This window comes from Sminthopsis crassicaudata, chromosome 2, assembly GCF_048593235.1.
Source record: "Sminthopsis crassicaudata isolate SCR6 chromosome 2, ASM4859323v1, whole genome shotgun sequence".
NCBI lineage: Eukaryota > Metazoa > Chordata > Mammalia > Dasyuromorphia > Dasyuridae > Sminthopsis > Sminthopsis crassicaudata.
In genome coordinates, this window is record NC_133618.1 from 517,139,978 (window position 1) to 517,158,323 (window position 18,346).

General features: G+C 34.0%; 1 pseudogene; it reads right to left on the bottom strand.

Moving 5' to 3' along the window:
* Positions 1 to 17,469: 17,469 nt before the first annotated feature.
* Positions 17,470 to 18,035, bottom strand: LOC141553684 (large ribosomal subunit protein eL19-like; annotated as a pseudogene).
* Between the last annotated feature and the right edge of the window lie 311 nt (positions 18,036 to 18,346).

Here is an 18,346-nt window from a genome sequence, read left to right on the forward strand (position 1 = left end):
TAATAAAAACTATCCAAGAAAAATAAGATTATGAAAAAAAGTTAACCAACTATAAGAAGAGGTACAGAGTCTCAAAGAGAAAAAGAATTCTTTGAAAATTAGAATTAGGCAAGAAAAAGTCAATGAAGCTATGAGAGACCAAGAAATAGTAAAACAGATTATAAAGACTGAGAAAATACAACAAAAAGTGAAACATCGTATAAGAAAAACAACAGATCTGGAGAACAGATGAAGAGAAAATATATAGAGAGTCTGGAGAATGGAGCAAAGATAGCAGAATAAAGTCAGGAAGCTGCTCAACCTCTCCCAATTTCCCTCAAAAACCACATGAAATCCATCCTCCGAATAGTCTGTCAGAATGAAATTAGTCTCCAGCTCAAGATAGACTGAAAAAACTTCAAGAAAGGTCAGTTTCACTGCCATGAAAAGGGTGCTCAGCCAGCTCAGCCAGACTCTTGGAAGGCCAGTGAGAAAGTCTTAGTCACAGTAAATCAGCACCTGAGACCCTCAGTCCTGGCTCAGCAGAGGGGCACAGCAGAGGAGCAGCTTCCAGCCCCAGTTCAGAAGGCTCTTTCTTGGACAGAGCAGACAAAGCTACCCACTGCAAACACAAGGGGGCGCCATGTTCAAAGCCAAGGCTCAGAGTTGCACAGGAAGCTTGGGTCAGCCCCCCCTTTATTCTAGGATCAGTGTATGCTAAAAGTTAAAAAAAAAAAAAAAAAAAAGAGGAAATATCAAAAGAAAAGAAAATGAGCAAAGAACAGAAATGAACCTTGACCATAGATAGAAAGCTGCTATGGTGACTGGGCAGACCAAAACACAAAGAAAAAGACAGAATGTCCACAGAAGAAATCTAAGAGATATAAATTGGTTTCAAGTCCAAAGAGGCTTCTTGGAAACACTTCAAAAGGCAAATAAGAAAAGTAGGAGAAAAAATGAGGGAGGAAGTGAGAGGTATGCATGAGAGAGTCAACAATTTGGAAAAGAAGGGAAAAAATGGTCTGAAGAAAACAAGTCTTTTAACAGTAGAATAAACCAAATAGGAAAAGAGCTACAAAAGATAATTGAAGAAAATCATACACTAAAAACTACAACAGGGTAAATGGAAGCTAATGACTTTTTGAGACAGCAAGAATCAGCCAAGCAAACAAAAAAGAATGAAAAAATGAAAGCAAACGTGAAATACTTCATTGGTGAAACAACTGACCTGGAAAATAGATCCAGAAGAGACAATTTAAAAATTATTGGCCTACCTGAAGGCCATGACCGAAAAAAGAGCCTAGATAGCATTCTGCAAGAAGTCATTAAGGAAAACTGCTTTGATATTTTAGAAACAAAGGGGAAAGTGCTCATTGAAAGAATCCAACAGTCATTACTGGAAAGAGATCCCACCAAAAAAAAAAAACAACAACAACAAAAAAAAAACTCCAAGAAATATTGTTGCAAAACTCCAAAACTATAATCTCAAGAAAAATAATACAGCAAACTGCCAGACAAAAGCAATTCAAATATCAAGGAACACCAGTCAGGATTACCCAGGATCTAGCAGCTTCCACAATAAAGGATCAGAGGGCCTGGAATACCATATTTCCCAAGGCAAAGGACCTGGGGTTACAACTAAGAATTAACTATTAAGATTCAGCATCATCTTTCAGAGGAGGAGATGGAACTTCAATGAAGTAAGAGACTTTCAATAATATGTATTGAAAAAAACAGAACTAAACAGAAAATTTAATCTACAAACAGAGGACTCAAGAGAACCATAAAAAGATAAATAGGGGAAAATATAGATATTTAAAGGTTAAACTGTTTACAGCCTTAAATAGGAAAATTCTATCTGTAATTCTTGACAACTGTAACTGACAATGGGGCAATCAAAGGGGAGCATCACATGGCCTGAGGGTGTGGTTGTGAATGGTCCCTAATGTGATGTCATCAAAGAAAAAGATATTAAGGAGAGGAAAAAGATCTGTATTAGAAAAATAGGTAAAGGGAGGTATATAATGGGACAACTATTTCACATATAGAGACTGGAGACTTATCACAATTAAAGGAAAGAAGGGAGGGGGATGAGCACTATCTGAAGCTTAACCTGATAGATTTTGGCTTTAACAAGTAATAATTTAACCACTGAGTTTAAACTATAAAGAAGTAGAAGGAGAAAGAGGAAAAGAAAGGGAGGGACAGGATAGAAGGGTGGGCAGAAAGACTAGGGGAAAAGGTAAAAGAAGGGGGAACAAAAATGAGACTCAAAGGGAAAGATGGTCAGTCCTTCCTTTTCCTGGCTGTCTGATTATCTCTCTCCTTCCTCCTTCCCAAAGTACCAAGACCAGTTCGGTAGTGAATGAATTCACTACTCAATGCTGTGTTAAAACAAAATCTTTATTGATAAGGAAAGGGATAGACAGGCAATTGGCTTCCAGGGAGAAAGGCCAAACTGCCTGAAAGGGGACTCTGCAGCAAAGTCGGCAGGCAGAGAAAAGCCTAGTGCAGGAATAGTATTTTGGAGATTCATTTTATACATGAAACAGGATCATAAAACAGAGTTTGTATTTGCAAATGACTTTTCTGCTTCCTTCTGATATAGGGATGTTTGCATATCAAAGAAGTTCCTAAGAGACTTGTAAATAAGACAGGAATTTCTCTTAAGGACGTAAAATTCTATTAATCATTAGTGTCTCAGATTATCTCCTTTAACCTCTTCTAAGACAGGAATTTCTCTGTTAATCATTTGTGTCTTGGGATATTTCTTTTGACCTCTTCAAAACAAGTAGGCCCATTATCATTACTATTATTCAACATTGTACTAGAAATATTAGTTTTAGCAATAAAAAAAGACATTAATGGAATTAGAATAGGCAATGAGAAAATTATCACTCTTTGCAGATGATAAGATGATATACTGAGATAATCCTGGAAAATCATCCAGAAACCTACCGGAGACAATACACAGCTTTAGGAAAGTTGAAAGATATAAAATTAATCCACAAAAATCATCAGCATTTCTATTTGTTACTGACAAAGCTCATCAGCAAGAAATATGAAGAGAAACTACATTTTAATTATTGTAGACAAAATAAAATAGTTAGGGGTCTACCTGCCAAGATAAACCCAAGAACTATATGAACTTAATTACAAAATATTTTTCAAACAAATAAAGTCAAATCTAAACAAATGGAAAAATTGTTCATGGGTAGGCCAAGCTATTATAATAAAAATGACAATTCTGCCTAAATTAGTCTACTTGTTCAGTGGCATATCGACCAAACTGCCAAAACTTTATTTCACAGAACTAGAAAAAATAATAACAAAATTCATCTAGAAGAACAAAAGTTCAAGAATATCAAGGGACTTAATGAAAGAAAAAAATACAAAGCTTAGAGGCTTAGCAGTACCAAACCTAAATCTATGTTATAAAGCAACAGTAATCAAAACTATTAGGTCTACTGGCTAAGAAGCCAGTAGTAAGAAGTAAAGTGGTGGATCAGTGGAATAGATTAGATACAGCACGATAATCAAGGCCTAGAGCAATCTTGCATTTGATAAACCCCTCAAACCCTAGTTTCTGGAACATTAACTCATAAAATTGTTGGGAAAACTGGAAAATAATGTCAGAAACTCAACATAGACCTACATCTCATACCCAGTGCCAAAATAAGGTCAAAATGAATTCATGGTTGGAGCATAAAGAAGGATGTCATAAACAAATTAGGAGAATAGGGGATAATTTGCCTATCAGATATTTGAAGAAGAGAGGAATTTATGATCAAAAACCTAGAACACATTATAAAAGACAAAATTGACAACTTTGATTACATTAAATTAAAAAGCTTTTGCACAAACAAAATCAACAGAAATAAGAGTAAAAGGCAAATACCAAGCTGGGAAAAAAATCTTTGCAGACAGTATTTCTGACAAAGATCTCATTTCTAAAATATATACAGAACTGTGTCAAATTGATAAGAATAGCGATCATTGGCCAATTGATAAATGGTCAAAAAATATGAACTGTCAATTTTCAGTTAGAGAAAGTAAAATCTTTTATTGTTATATGAAAAAGATTCTCTAAATCACTGTTGATTAAAGAAATGGAAATTAAAACAATTCTGAAATGCCAACTCACTTCTTTAATTGGCTAAAATGACAGGAAAAGATAATGATAAATGTTGGAGAGCATGTAGGCAAACTGGGACACTAATGCATTGTTAAGTGTTCTGGGAACTATCTGGAACTATGACCAAAGGGCTATAAAACTGTGAACCCATTACTGGGTCTGTATCCCAAGGAAATCATAAAGCAGGGAAGAGGACCCATATGTGCAAAACTCTTTGTAGCAGCTCTTTTTGTCATAGCAAAGAACTGGAAAATGAGTAGATGCCCATCAACTGGAAACAGCTGAACAAGTTATGGTACATGAAGTTAATGGAATATTATTGTTTTCTAAAAAAAATTATAAACAAACTCATATTAGAAAGGCCTACAAAGATTTTTACATGAAGTAATGCTGAGTGAAACAAGCAAAACCATGAATACATTGTACACAATAACAGCAATAATGTGTGATGATCAAATATGGAAGAATTGGTTTTTCTCAACAGTTCAATGATCCAAACAAACCCAGTAGACTTTGGACAGAAAATGCCATCTTCATCCAGAAAAAGAACTAAAGAGACTGAATGTAAATCAACACATGCTATGGTCACTTTTTTTCTGTTTTTTTTTTTTTTTGTTTTTTTTTTTTTAATCTCTCCCATGGTTTTTCCCTTTTGCTTCAATTTTTCTCTCCCAACATGATTCTTCTGGCAATATGTCTTAAAAATAGATAAACTTACTACAATTAAAAAAAAAAAACAAAAGATCAAAGAAAATAAAATAAGTAACAAAAATGAAGAGTATAAAGTATAAAAATAATTGGACTGCCAGAACATTGTGACCAAAAAGAGAATCTTGACACAATAATGCATGAAATAATCCAATTGTCCTGAAGTGATAGAACATGAGAATAAAGTAGAAATAGGAAAAAAAATCCATCTCTACCTCAAAGAGATTCTTTGTGTAAAGTAATAGGAATATATTTGCCAAATTTTGAAATGCACAGATCAAAGAGAAAATTTTGTAAGCAATAAGAAAAAAACAATTCAAATACACTGGAGCTACATTTAGAATTGTATAAAATTTATCATCAGCTACAATGAAAAAGACAATGAAAAGAACTAGGCCTGTGGTCAAAAATATTATATCCAGCAAAATTATCTATAATTTTAAAAGAGGAAAAAATGCACATTCAACAAACTTGTATATTTTCAGGACTTTCTGTCAACCAAAACTGAACTTAACAGAAAATTTAAAATATGAGTCAATATCAAAGATCAATTTTACCATGGACCAACTGTTTAAACTTATTTGTTTTTTTTGTATGAGAAATGTATACTGTATTTTAACAATTCACATCAACAGTAAGGTAGCTCAAAAGAAAAATTGGCAGAGTTAAGATAAAAATAGTAATCATGGTATATAAATGAGGTGTGGGGAAGAAATCAGAGCCATTCGAGATGGGTGGAAGGCTCATAGTTCTGAAAATCTACTCACATCAGGAAATGAGTTAAATGGAAAACACTACATTTATACCATGAAGGTTATAGCACCCTCCAAAATCTATATAGAAATTAGAGGTGAGGAACGGGCAGATGAAGAAGCAGAGGGTGAGAGAAGATAAGAGAGGGATCCTTGAATGGGGCAATGTTAAGTTTCAAGGGAAGTTTTGGAGCAGAATTTAATTAAAGAGTCAGCAGGGATAGGGAAGACATGTCTATATATGTGAGGTGAGTGTGTTTATGTATGTATATATCTACATATGAATATATAGATATATCTTTTCTTAACTGTAGCTTGCTTGTGGTGGTAAAAACGATTAAAAGGGGTGAAAAAATAAAATAAATATGGTACATAGAAGAGAAACAAAGAACAATTTATAAGGAAGTTAAAAATGGACATTAATGAATATACTTTTTCTACTAATATAAATATTTTCTTAATGTGTAAACTTGTTGTTATATATTTTGAATTCTTCCCTTCTGACAGGGATCTGACAGGTAGACTGTTCTTTGTTCTTCTAATTCTCCAAATGTTCTGCTGGGCACATGACAATGTTGTCTTTTGATTTTCCTTTATTTTATTTTTTATACCTTTTCTGTTTTTCTTATTCTGATTTTTTTTCAAATAAAATAAGTTTTAAGAAAGAAATTAAAAAATCATTAAGTGCACATAATATGCTAAGTGCTATGTTAAGTATTTAGGATATCAATAGAAAAACAAGAATCTCCCTTCTCACATTTTAAGTGGATGAAACAATACATACAAAAGGTTCAACTGAAAAGTAGATAGAAAGACTTGCTAGTACTAAGAATGCAGCTCTAAGTCAAATGACAGGACCCATGGGTTTTGGGAGGAAATTTTAGTTGAGTATTTTGGAAGGAAAATTATTAATTTCTGGATATCAGTAGAAAGTTATTGGAGGAGAGGTGCTAAGGCCCTTTTTCCTTTCTAGCTAAAATTCCTAAATTTTCAGGAAGTTTTGACATAAGGACACCAGAAGTCAATTGCTTCCATTTCGGCTCATAAGACAAAGATCAGAAATATTTATTCATTATAATAACCACAAAAATTTTTTAAAAGCTTTTTTTTTCAAAAAAAAAAAAAAAAAAAAGGCTAAGAATGTGACCAGATAATAAATGAGTACTTCTATCTTTGTGTAGTACAAAACAGGTATTGAATATTTCTTGTTTAGATTTAAGTTTATTTTTTTAATTAAATAATATTATTCCTTTCATTACAAATTTTGACATTAATTTTTACAAGATTTTGAATTCCAAATTTTTCTCTCTCTTCCAAAAATAGTAGGCAACTTGATATAGGTTATACCATTTAAACATTTCCATATTAGTCACATTTGTGGGGTGAAACAGACCAAAAGGAGGGAAAACATGAAAAATAATAAAGAAAGTGAAAAAATATGCCTCCATCTATATTCAGAACCCATTACTTCTTTACCTGGATGTGTATAACATTTTGTGTATGGCATTTTCCTTCACAGCACTTTCTACTTATCTTAGATCATTGTGTTAAGAAGAGCTGAATTGTCCATAGTGGGTCATCACACATTGTTGCTAATACTGCATTTACTACTTTCCTGTTTCTGCTCCTTTAAATTTACATTAATTTGGACTTCCGGCCAAGATGGGGGAGTGGAGGCAGACATCTGCTTGAGCTCCCCATTTTCTCTCAGGACTTATTTCATGACAAGCCTCATAGTGAATGCTTGACCAGAAAAGAAACCCACAAATAATCACCAACAGAAGACATCCTTGAAATTCGCCAGAGAAGGTCTGTGTTTGCTTGGGGGAGGGTCAAACAGACTAGGAACAAACTGAGGGCAAGCAAGCCAGAGCAAGACAGGCAGCTCGCACAGCTCAGACTGAAGGGAGGAGGGGTACGATCTCTGGCATTTCTGCAAAGAGACTTTTACCCCAGTGTGGATATTCTATCTTGGCAGCAAGTCAGGAGCAGCAGAGAGGGTGTAAACATCGGAGGTGAAGATTAAAACACTAGAAAGCTAGCGTCTCTTGGAACCCAGACACCCCCAACCTCAACCTGGAGTGACTCCGAGTTCTCAGAGCCTCAGAGTGCAGACTCAGCACAGACATCACTGTCCTGTCAATGGCTCTCTGCTGCCCTACACCCAGTCTGTAGAGGAAGCCCATTAACATCATCCAGCCCCATCCCCCCCAAAACAGACCAATTTGTTCTCTTTGATTCCACTCTTGATAAAATGAACAAAAAATTCAAAAGGGCTCTAACCACTGACAGCTTCTGTATTGAGAGAGAGCAGACTTCAAATACTGAGGAGACTAAAAACAGACTGTTCCCAGAGCAATCCCCTAAGGGGGATATGATCTGCTCCTCAATAAAAAAAGAATCTCATAGAGGAAATCAAAAAGGCTCTCACAAGAGAGCTAGAAGAGAAATGGGAAAAGGAAAGGGAAGCTTGGAAAGAAAGCCTGGAGAAGTTATCCAGAGTGGATAAAGAGATCAAATCATTGAGAAACAAAATTAGTGAATTGGAAAAGGTAAACAACTCCAAGGAAAACAGGATTAGTGAGCTGGATAAAGTAATCAGCTCTCTAAAAAATAAAATGGATAAAATGGAAAAAAATTCCATAGAAGAAAAAAACTCATTAAAAAACACAATTGGACAATTACAAAAAGATATAAAAAAAGTGAGTGAAGAAAATACATCATTGAAAATTAGACTCAAACAAGTAGAAATGAATGACTCAAGGAGAAACCAAGAAGTAGTCAAGCAAAACCAAAGAAATGAAACAGTTGAAAAGAATGTCAAGTACCTTATTAGAAAGACAACAGACCTGGAAAACAGATCCAGGAGAGACAATTTGAGAATAATCAGACTCCCCGAAAAATGTGAGGAAAAAAAGAGCCTGGACACTATTTTTCAGAAAATTATCGAAGAGAACTGCCCAGACATTTTGGAAAGAGAGGGTAGAATAGACATTGAAAAAATTCATCCATCATCTACTGAAAGGGACCCTAAAATCAAAACGCCAAGAAATATAGTGGCCAAGTTCAAGAACCATCAGACAAAGGAAAAAATACCAGAAGCTGCTGGAAAAAAACAATTCCGATATGGAGGAGCCACAATAAGGATAACCCAGGATCTAGCAGCATCCATATTAAAAGAACGAAGGGCCTGGAACATGATATTCCAAAAGGCTAAGGAACTTGGTATGCAGCCAAGAATAACTTACCCAGCAAAAATGAGCATCGTTTTCCAGGGAAGAAGATGGACATTTAACAAAATAAATGAATTTCATCTATTCTTGATGAAAAAACCAGACCTACATAAAATTTTTGATCTTAAAATACAGAACTCAAGAGATTTCTAAAAAGGTAAAAAGAAATCTTGAGAACTATACTTCTGTGATAAAAATATGTAAAGAACACATGTATAATTTGTCCTAGATACTAGAGGTGGAAGGGAAATTATATCATAAAAAAGGGTAAAGTGATGGTACTACATCTCATGAAGAGGCAAAGGTAACCTATTATATCTGAGAGAAAGAAAGGAGGGAGATGAACATAGTATGTATCAATAGACATATTCGATTTATGGTGAAACTTCTTCCACTTCATTGAAAAGTGAAAGGGAAGGAGTAAGCTAAGGGGAAGGGAATACAGAAATTGGGAGGAAAAGAGGTAAAATAAGGGGAGGAACTTTAAGGTGGGGGAAGGATACTAAAAAGGAGAGCTGTTAAAAACAAGTGGTGTTCACAAGTTTAATACTGGGTAGGGGGTAAGAGGGAAGGAAAGGGGAAAAGCATAAGTAGGGGTTAATAGGATGGCAAGCAATATAGAATTAGTCATGAATGTGAATGGGGCAAACTGCCTCATAAAGAGGAAGCAGTTAGCAGACTGGATTAAAAGTCAGAATCCTACTATATGTTGTTTACAGGAAACACACCTGAAACAGGGTGATACATTCAAACTAAAAGTAAAAGGGTGGAGCAGAAACTACTATGCTTCAGGCAAAGCCAAAAAAGCAGGGGTAGCCATCCTCATCTCAGATCAAGCAAAAACAAAAATTGATCTAATTAAAAGAGATAAGGAAGGGCATTATATCCTGCTAAAGGGTAGCATCAATAGTGAAGCAGTATCAATATTAAACATATATGCACCAAGTGGTGCAGCATCTAAATTCTTAAAAGAGAAATTAAGAGAGCTGCAAGAAGAAATAGACTGCAAAACTATAATAGTGGGAGATCTCAACCTTGCACTCTCAGAATTAGATAAATCAAACCACAAAATAAATAAGAAAAAAGTCAAAGAGGTAAATAGAATGCTAGAAAAGTTTGACATGATAGATCTTTGGCGAAAGCTAAATGGAGACAGAAAGGAGTATGCTTTCTTCTCAGCAGTTCATGGAACCTATACAAAAATTGATCATATACTAGGACATAAAAACCTCAAAATTAAATGCAGTAAGGCAGAAAGAGTAAATGCATCCTTTTCAGACCACAATGCAATCAAAATTACATTTAATAAAAAGCCAGGGGATAATAGACCAAAAAATAATTGGAAACTAAATAATCTTATATTAAAGAATGATTGGGTAAAACAGCAAATCATAGACATAATTAATAACTTCACCCAAGAAAATGACAATAATGAGACATCATACCAAAATGTGTGGGATATAGCCAAAGCAGTAATAAGAGGAAGTTTTATATCTCTACACTTGCATAAAATAGAGAAAGAGAGGGCCAACGAATTGGGCTTACAACTAAAATTGCTAGAAAAGGAACAAATTAAAAACCCCCAGACAAACACAAAACTTGAAATTCTAAAAATAAAAGGTGATATTAATAACATTGAAAGTAAAAAAACTATTGAATTAATTAATAAAACTAAAAGTTGGTTCTATGAAAAAATCAACAAAATAGACAAACCTTTAGTAAACCTGATTAAAAAAAGGAAAGAGAAAAAGCAAATTGTTAGTCTTGAAAATGAAAAGGGAGAACTCACTACTAATCAAGAGGAAATTAGAACAATAGTTAGGAGCTACTTTGCTCAACATTATGCCGATAAATTCGATAACTTAAATGAAATGGAAGAATACCTTCAAAAATATAGCTTGCCCAGATTAACAGTGGAAGAAGTAAGTAGTCTAAGTAGTCACATCTCAGAAAAAGAAATAGAACAATCTATTAACCAACTTCCTAAGAAAAAATCCCCAGGACCAGATGGATTTACATGTAAATTCTACCAAACATTTAAAGAACAACTAACTCCAATGCTATATAAACTATTTGAAAAAATAGGGATTGAAGGAGTCCTACCAAATTCCTTTTATGACACAGACATGGTACTGATACCTAAACCAGGTAGATCGAAAACTGAGAAAGAAAACTATACACCAATCTCCTTAATGAATATTGATGTTAAAATCTTAAATAAGATATTAGCAAATAGACTTCAGAAAAATCATCCCCAGGATAATACACTATGACCAAGTGGGATTTATACTAGGAATGCAGGGCTGGTTTAATATTAGGAAAACTATTAGTATAATTGACCATATTAATAATCAAATTAATAAAAACTATATGATCATCTCAATAGATGCAGAAAAAGCATTTGATAAAATCCAACATCCATTCCTACTAAAAACGCTTGAGAGTATAGGAATACATGGACTATTCTTTAAAATAATAACAAGCATATATTTAAAACCTTCAGTAAACATCATATGTAATGGCGATAAACTAGAACCTTTCCCTGTAAGATCAGGAGTGAAACAAGGTTGCCCACTATCACCATTACTATTCAATATAGTACTAGAAACTCTAGCCTCGGCAATAAGAGCCGAGAAAGAGATTCAAGGAATTAGAGTAGGAAATGAGGAAATCAAATTATCACTCTTTGCAGATGACATGATGGTATACTTAGAGAACCCCAAAGACTCTGCTAAAAAGCTATTAGAAATAATTCAGAACTTTAGCAAAGTGGCAGGATACAAAATAAATCCACATAAATCCTCAGCATTTTTATACATTACCAACACAATCCAACAGCAAGAGATACAAAGAAAAATTCCATTCAAAATAACGGTCAATAGTATAAAATATTTGGGAATATATCTACCAAAGGAGAGTCAGGAATTATATGAGCAAAATTATGAAACATTTTCCACAAAAATAAAGTCAGATTTAAATAATTGGAAAGACATTCAGTGCTCTTGGATAGGCCGAGCGAATATAATTAAGATGACAATACTCCCTAAACTAATCTATTTATTTAGTCCTATACCAATGAGACTCCCAAGAAACTATTTTAATGACCTAGAAAAAATAACAAAAGAATTCATATGGAACAATAAAAGGTCCAGAATTTCAAGGGAAGTAATGAAAAAAAAAATTAAGTGAAGGTGGTCTATCGGTACCTGATCTAGAACTGTATTATAAAGCAACAGTCACCAAAACCATTTGGTATTGGCTAAGAAATAGACTAGTTGATCAGTGGCATAGGTTAGGTTCACAGGGCAAGATAGTGAATAAAAATAGCAATCTAGTGTTTGACAAACCCAAAGATCCCAAATTTTGGGATAAGAATTCATTATTTGACAAAAACTGCTGGGAAAACTAGAAATTAGTATGACAGAAACTAGGCATGGACCCACATTTAACACCACATACTAAGACTAGATCAAAATGGGTCCAAGATTTAGGCATAAAGAACGAAATCATAAAAAATTTGGAGGAACATAGGATAGTTTACCTCTCAGACTTGTGGAGGAGGAAGGAATTTGTGTCCAAAGGAGAACTAGAGACCATTATTGATCACAAAATAGAAAATTTTGATTACATCAAATTAAAAAGTATCTGCACAAACAAAACTAATACAAACAAGATTAGAAGGGAAGTAACAAATTGCAAAAATATTTTTATAGTTAAGGGTTCTGATAAAGGCTTCATCTCCAAAATATAGAGAATTGACTTTAATTTATAAGAAATCAAGCCATTCTCCAATTGATAAATGGTCAAAGGATATGAACAGACAATTTTCAGATGATGAAATTAAAACTATTTCCACTCATATGAAAGAGTGTTCCAAATCACTATTGATCAGAGAAATCCAAATTAAGACAACTCTGAGGTATCATTACACAGATTGGCTAAGATGACAGGAACAAATAATGATGAATGTTGGAGAGGCTGTGGGAAAACTGGGACACTGATGCATTGTTGGTGGAGTTGTGAAAGAATCCAACCATTCTGGAGAGCAATCTGGAATTATGCCCAAAAAGTTATCAAAATGTGCATACCCTTTAACCACCATACTATTACTGGGCTTATATCCCAAGGAAATACTAAAGAAGGGAAAGGGACCTGTATGTGCCAAAATGTTTCTGGCAGCTTTTTTCATAGTGGCTACAAACTGGAAAATGAATGGATGCCCATCAATTGGAGAATGGTTGGGTAAATTATGGTATATGAATGTTATGGAATATTATTGTTCTGTAAGACCAACAGGAGGAATATAGAGAGGCTTGGAGAGACTTACATCAACTGATGCTGAGTGAACCGAGCAGAACTAGGGGTTCATTATACACTTCAACAATGATACTGTATGAGGATGTATTCTGATGGAAGTGGATATCTTCAACGTAGAGAAGAGCTAATCCAATTCCAATTGATCAATGATGGACAGTATCAGCTACATCCAGAAAAGGAACACTGGGAAATGAGTGTAAACTGTGAGCATTGTTTTTTTGTTTTGTTTTGTTTCTCTTCCCAGATTATTTTTACCTTGGGAATACAATCCTTCCTTTGCAGCAACAACAACAAAATTCGGTTCTGCACATATATATTGTACCTGGGATATACTATAAGATATTTAATATGTATGGAAATGCCTGCCATCCTGGAGAAGGGGTGGAAGGAAGGACCGGAAAAACTTGGAACAGAAGGGAGTACAAGGGATAATGTTGTAAAAAAAATTACCCATGCATATGTACTGCCAAAGAAAATATTACAATTATAAAATTAATTTTAAAAAATTTAAAAATAAATAAAAATAAATAAATTTACATTAGTTTGTATAAGTCTTTACAGGTTTGTTTTTTTTTTTTTTAATTTACCTATCCACCATTTTTATTGCACATTAGTATTTCATCATATGCACATATGACAACTTGTTCAGCCATTCCCCCCGAGTTGATGGGCATTGATGGGCATCCCTTCACTTTTCAAATCTTTGACACCCAAAAAAGGCTATCACAAATATTTTTGCAAATGCAGATCCTTTTCCTTTTTATACAATCTCTTTGGGATACAGACCTAGTAATGTTTTTGCTATATCAAAGGTTATACACAGTTTGGTTATCCTTTGGGCATAGTTCCAAATTGCTCTCTATAATGATTGGATCAATTCAAAACTACCAAATGTTCAGTACTGTCCCAATTTTTCCACATCCACTTCAATATTTCTCATTTTTCTTTTTGGTTATATTTTTCAATATGATAGGTGTAAAACAATACTTCAGAATTGTTTTAATTCTTATTACTTCAATCAAAACTGATTTAGAGCATTTCTTCATATATCTATAGATAGCTTTGATTTCTTCATCTGAAAAATGACTGTTCACATTCTTTGACCATTTTTCAATTGGGGAATGATTTGTATTCTCACAAATTTGATTCATTTCATTTCTTTACATTTTTGGAAAATGAGGCTTTTATCAGAGACACTTGCTGTAAAGATTATTTTCCAGCTTTTTGCTTTCCTTCTAATTTTGACTGCATTGGTTTTATATGTACAAAAGTATTTTTTATTTTAATATAATCAAAATTATCCATTGTATATTTGTAATGTTCTTTATCTCTTATTAGGTCATGAATTCTTCCCTTCTGACAGGTGAACTGTTCCTTGTTCTAATTTGCTTATGGTTTCACCCTTTATATCTAATGCATGCCCTAATTCTCATACCACTTTAAACATATATGTTTAGTATTGATATTGCTTCATTGTGTGTGGTATCTTTTTAGCAAGATGTAGTTTCTTATTTCTTTAGATATGTTTTTGCTTTCACTTTGTGTGAGATTAGAATCAGCTACCCTGGGTTTCTTTATTTTAGTTGATGCATAAGAGTTTCTGTGCCAGTTCCTTATCTTTACTCTGTATATATACCTGTGCTTAAAATATGCTTCTTATAAACAAACACCATATTGTATTTAACATATATTGGATTACTTGTTCCCTAGGGCAGGAGGTTGGGGTTAAGAAAGGGAAAACATTGTGAAACACAATATTTTGCAAGGATAAATGTTGATAATTATCTGTGCATGTATTTTGAAAATAGAAAGCAATTATTTAAATAGAGATTCAAAGCCATCTTAGAAAGGTAAAAGAAAAAAATAGGGAAAGAAATGAAAGTAATGTAAGATAATTATGAAAAAAGTTGACAACATGGAAAAAGAAAATGACTGATTAAAAAGTAAAATTGGCCAAATGAAAAAGGAGACACAAAAACCCACTGAAGGAAACAACTCTGTAAAAAGTGCAATTAGTCAAATATAAAGGAAAGTACAAATAATTTAAGGAAAAATAATTACTTAAAATTTAGAATTGGGCATTTAGAAGCTAGTGATTATATGAGATATCAAGAATCAATGCAGTTCTTCTATACATATTTCCACATTTATCATCCTGTACAAGAAAAATCATTTCCAAAAGGGGAGGAAAAAATGACAAATAAGAAAAAACAAGCAAGCAACAATAACAAAAAATGTGAAAATACTCTGTTGTGTTCCACATTCAGTCCCCATAGTTCTCTTTCAAGGAGACATCGTTCTCTCCTCACAAGTCTAATGAAATTGTCCTGCATCACCTCACTGTTGAAAAGAGCCATGTCCATCACAGTGGGTCATCACATAATCTTCTTGGTTTTCTTGGTTCCACTCACTTTACTTAGCATCGGTTCAGGTAAGTTTCTCTCAGTCTCTGTGAGCTCTTTCATGAGGTTTTTCTGGACTTATGATGACTTCCTATTTTACTTTAGGATTTTTTCCATAGATGTTTTGACATTTTTTGTCCTCTTCTGAATTTATGTCTTGGTCTTCCCTGTCACCTCGAAAATTTTCTATGTTCAGATTCTTTGTTGTTACTGCTCATCCTTTTTTGTCCTTTTCTTTTTCTTTTAAATTTGAGCTCTACTCTCAGGATCCAAGAGGCACTGTTTCAGGCTTTTTTGTGCAAGCAGCCACAGGTATTGGCTGTTTTCCTGTTGCTGCACTGATGTTGCCCTAATGTCCATGGGGGACTCTCATGTCTGGTGCTTTAATTAAAGGGGTGTGATGGGACATGGAGTTGACAATCTCAGAAATTAGTATCCTCAGTGGGAACAGTTAACATTCATAGGGACTGTAAATGGGATATATGCATTCAAACACACAAACACACACACACACACACACACATAACACACACACACACACACACACACACACACACACACATATATATATATATATATATATATATATATATATATATAAACGCCAGATACTGTAAAGTTATTAATGTCTGCGGTTTATATTATTGTGATCTTACCAATTGTTCACTACCTACTGGGGATGCTGGGTTAAGTCTTATCCTGATAGCAGAAGCCCATAACTCTGACAATTTTTCAGCTACTCCTCCATCATGTGAATTTTTTGGTTAGTAAACTTTTTCCTATCAAGACTACAGCTCTATTAAATCAATGCCTGACTTAAAATAAGTCACTTATGATGAGCTTTCTCTCAAATGGGATGCACCAGAAGGAAGTAACATAAAGGTTAGGAACCGATTGTCTCTCCTAACTCCCACCATTCAACTTTCTTTTCTAAAAGTATCTTAATTTTAGGGTTTTTTTTCCTATCAAACTCACTTCCCCAACAAAGACAAGGTTCAGAGGGTTCTACTTTCTCAAATGAAAAGGGAATAGTATGAAACTATAATGAGGAAACTATGTTTTAACCTCAGAAGCCTAAAGTTACTAGTGACCTTTGTTTTTTTCTATTTCCCTCAGTAACAAGACATAGCCTGATTTCTCCACTGATCTCTTTATGTATATAGCCATATCTTTTGTCTAATTATTTGGAAAGGAGGAATTTCATGTGAAAAAAATAATCAATTGACAAATATTTATCATCCTTTGCTATGTATCAGACACTGTTCTAAACAATGATGATGCAAAGAAAAAAACAAAAATCATACCTACCCTAATGGAGGGGAGATTTTGTATTATGTATGTGTATATATATGTATGTGTATCTATCTACCTACCTATGTGTCTATACATATATATGTACATAATATATATATGTATATATAATATGCATGTGTACATATATATGCATATATATAACTGGGTACACACACACTCACACACATACACACACACATACACACACACACACACATATATATGAAAATTAGAACATATACAAGATAGACATAGACTAAATGGAAACTAACCTGAGAGGAGATAGATAGCTGAGAGGACTAGGAAAGGCATTTCAGAGGAATTAACGATGGAACTGAAACAAAAGTAGCTGAATTTTAACTCAGTTCCTCCTAATTTCAAGCTCAATGCCAGTTCAGAGAGGGACTGTGGAGGTCATGTAAGAGAAATAGCAGGTAGAGTAGTAGAGCTAGATCACAGAGTAAGTATATATATATATATATATATATATATATATATATATATATATATATATATAGTAGAAGAATGTAAGAAGATTCAAAAATCAGAAAAAGGCAAAAAATGAGGAGCTTTTTTATTTTAACATTCTGTCAAATTTTATTGTATGAGCCAAACAAAAGGGTATTATATACAGAGAAAATAGGGGATGATCATTTCTTAGTCATCTCCATCTTGGACAAAGTCTTAAAGATCTCTCTTTTAACCTGTAAATATTATTCCCAACCATTTCATGCTTCCTTAATCTTGAACCAGCAAGTATCAGCCTGGCCAGTCAAGAGCTTCTCCTGAGCTTTGTCTGCCTTCAATTTATGAATGTGCTCCATGAAGATTTTCTTGTTCTTAGACACACTTCCCTTCATCTTCGAGGACAGATTGTGGTACTTAAGGTGGGCAATCTTTCTGGATTCATGATATCTCTGGAGTAGGTTGTGCAAAATCCTCCTTCTCTTAATACAGGTCACCCTCTCAGACATAGAAGCCTTGACAGTGTCCTTTCTCTTACCAGTGCCCATGTACTTGCCCTTACACTGAGCCAGAGTATTATTCTGGCATCTGACACAACAAGGCACAGTAATAAGCTACTGGATGATCAGTGCATCTTTAATCAGCTTCCAGATCTGTTTATGAGAATTGGCCTTGGCTATTTCATTAGGCTCACTGGGGTTTTTCCACATTGAAGGATACTAGGGTCAAGTCTCTTCTGAAGTCTGAGCATACTCCTGGCTACAACTGCAGCACAGAAAGGGAAAGGCAGTCTGAAAAACTATAAATGACAACTATGGGACTTTAGATTCAATCCTGGATGTAATAAGGAGCCACTAAAGTTTACTCAGCATGTCAATAACATGATCAGATGTAGAACTTAGGAAAATCATTTTGATAACCACATGGACTACTGATTGGAGTGAAGAGGGCCTTGAGGAAGAAAGATAAAGAATACAATTGATAAATCAAGCCATGCTTAGTCATTTAATTTCTGATGTGCCTTATATATGCATTTACTAATTTTTCTTTTAACTCTTACAC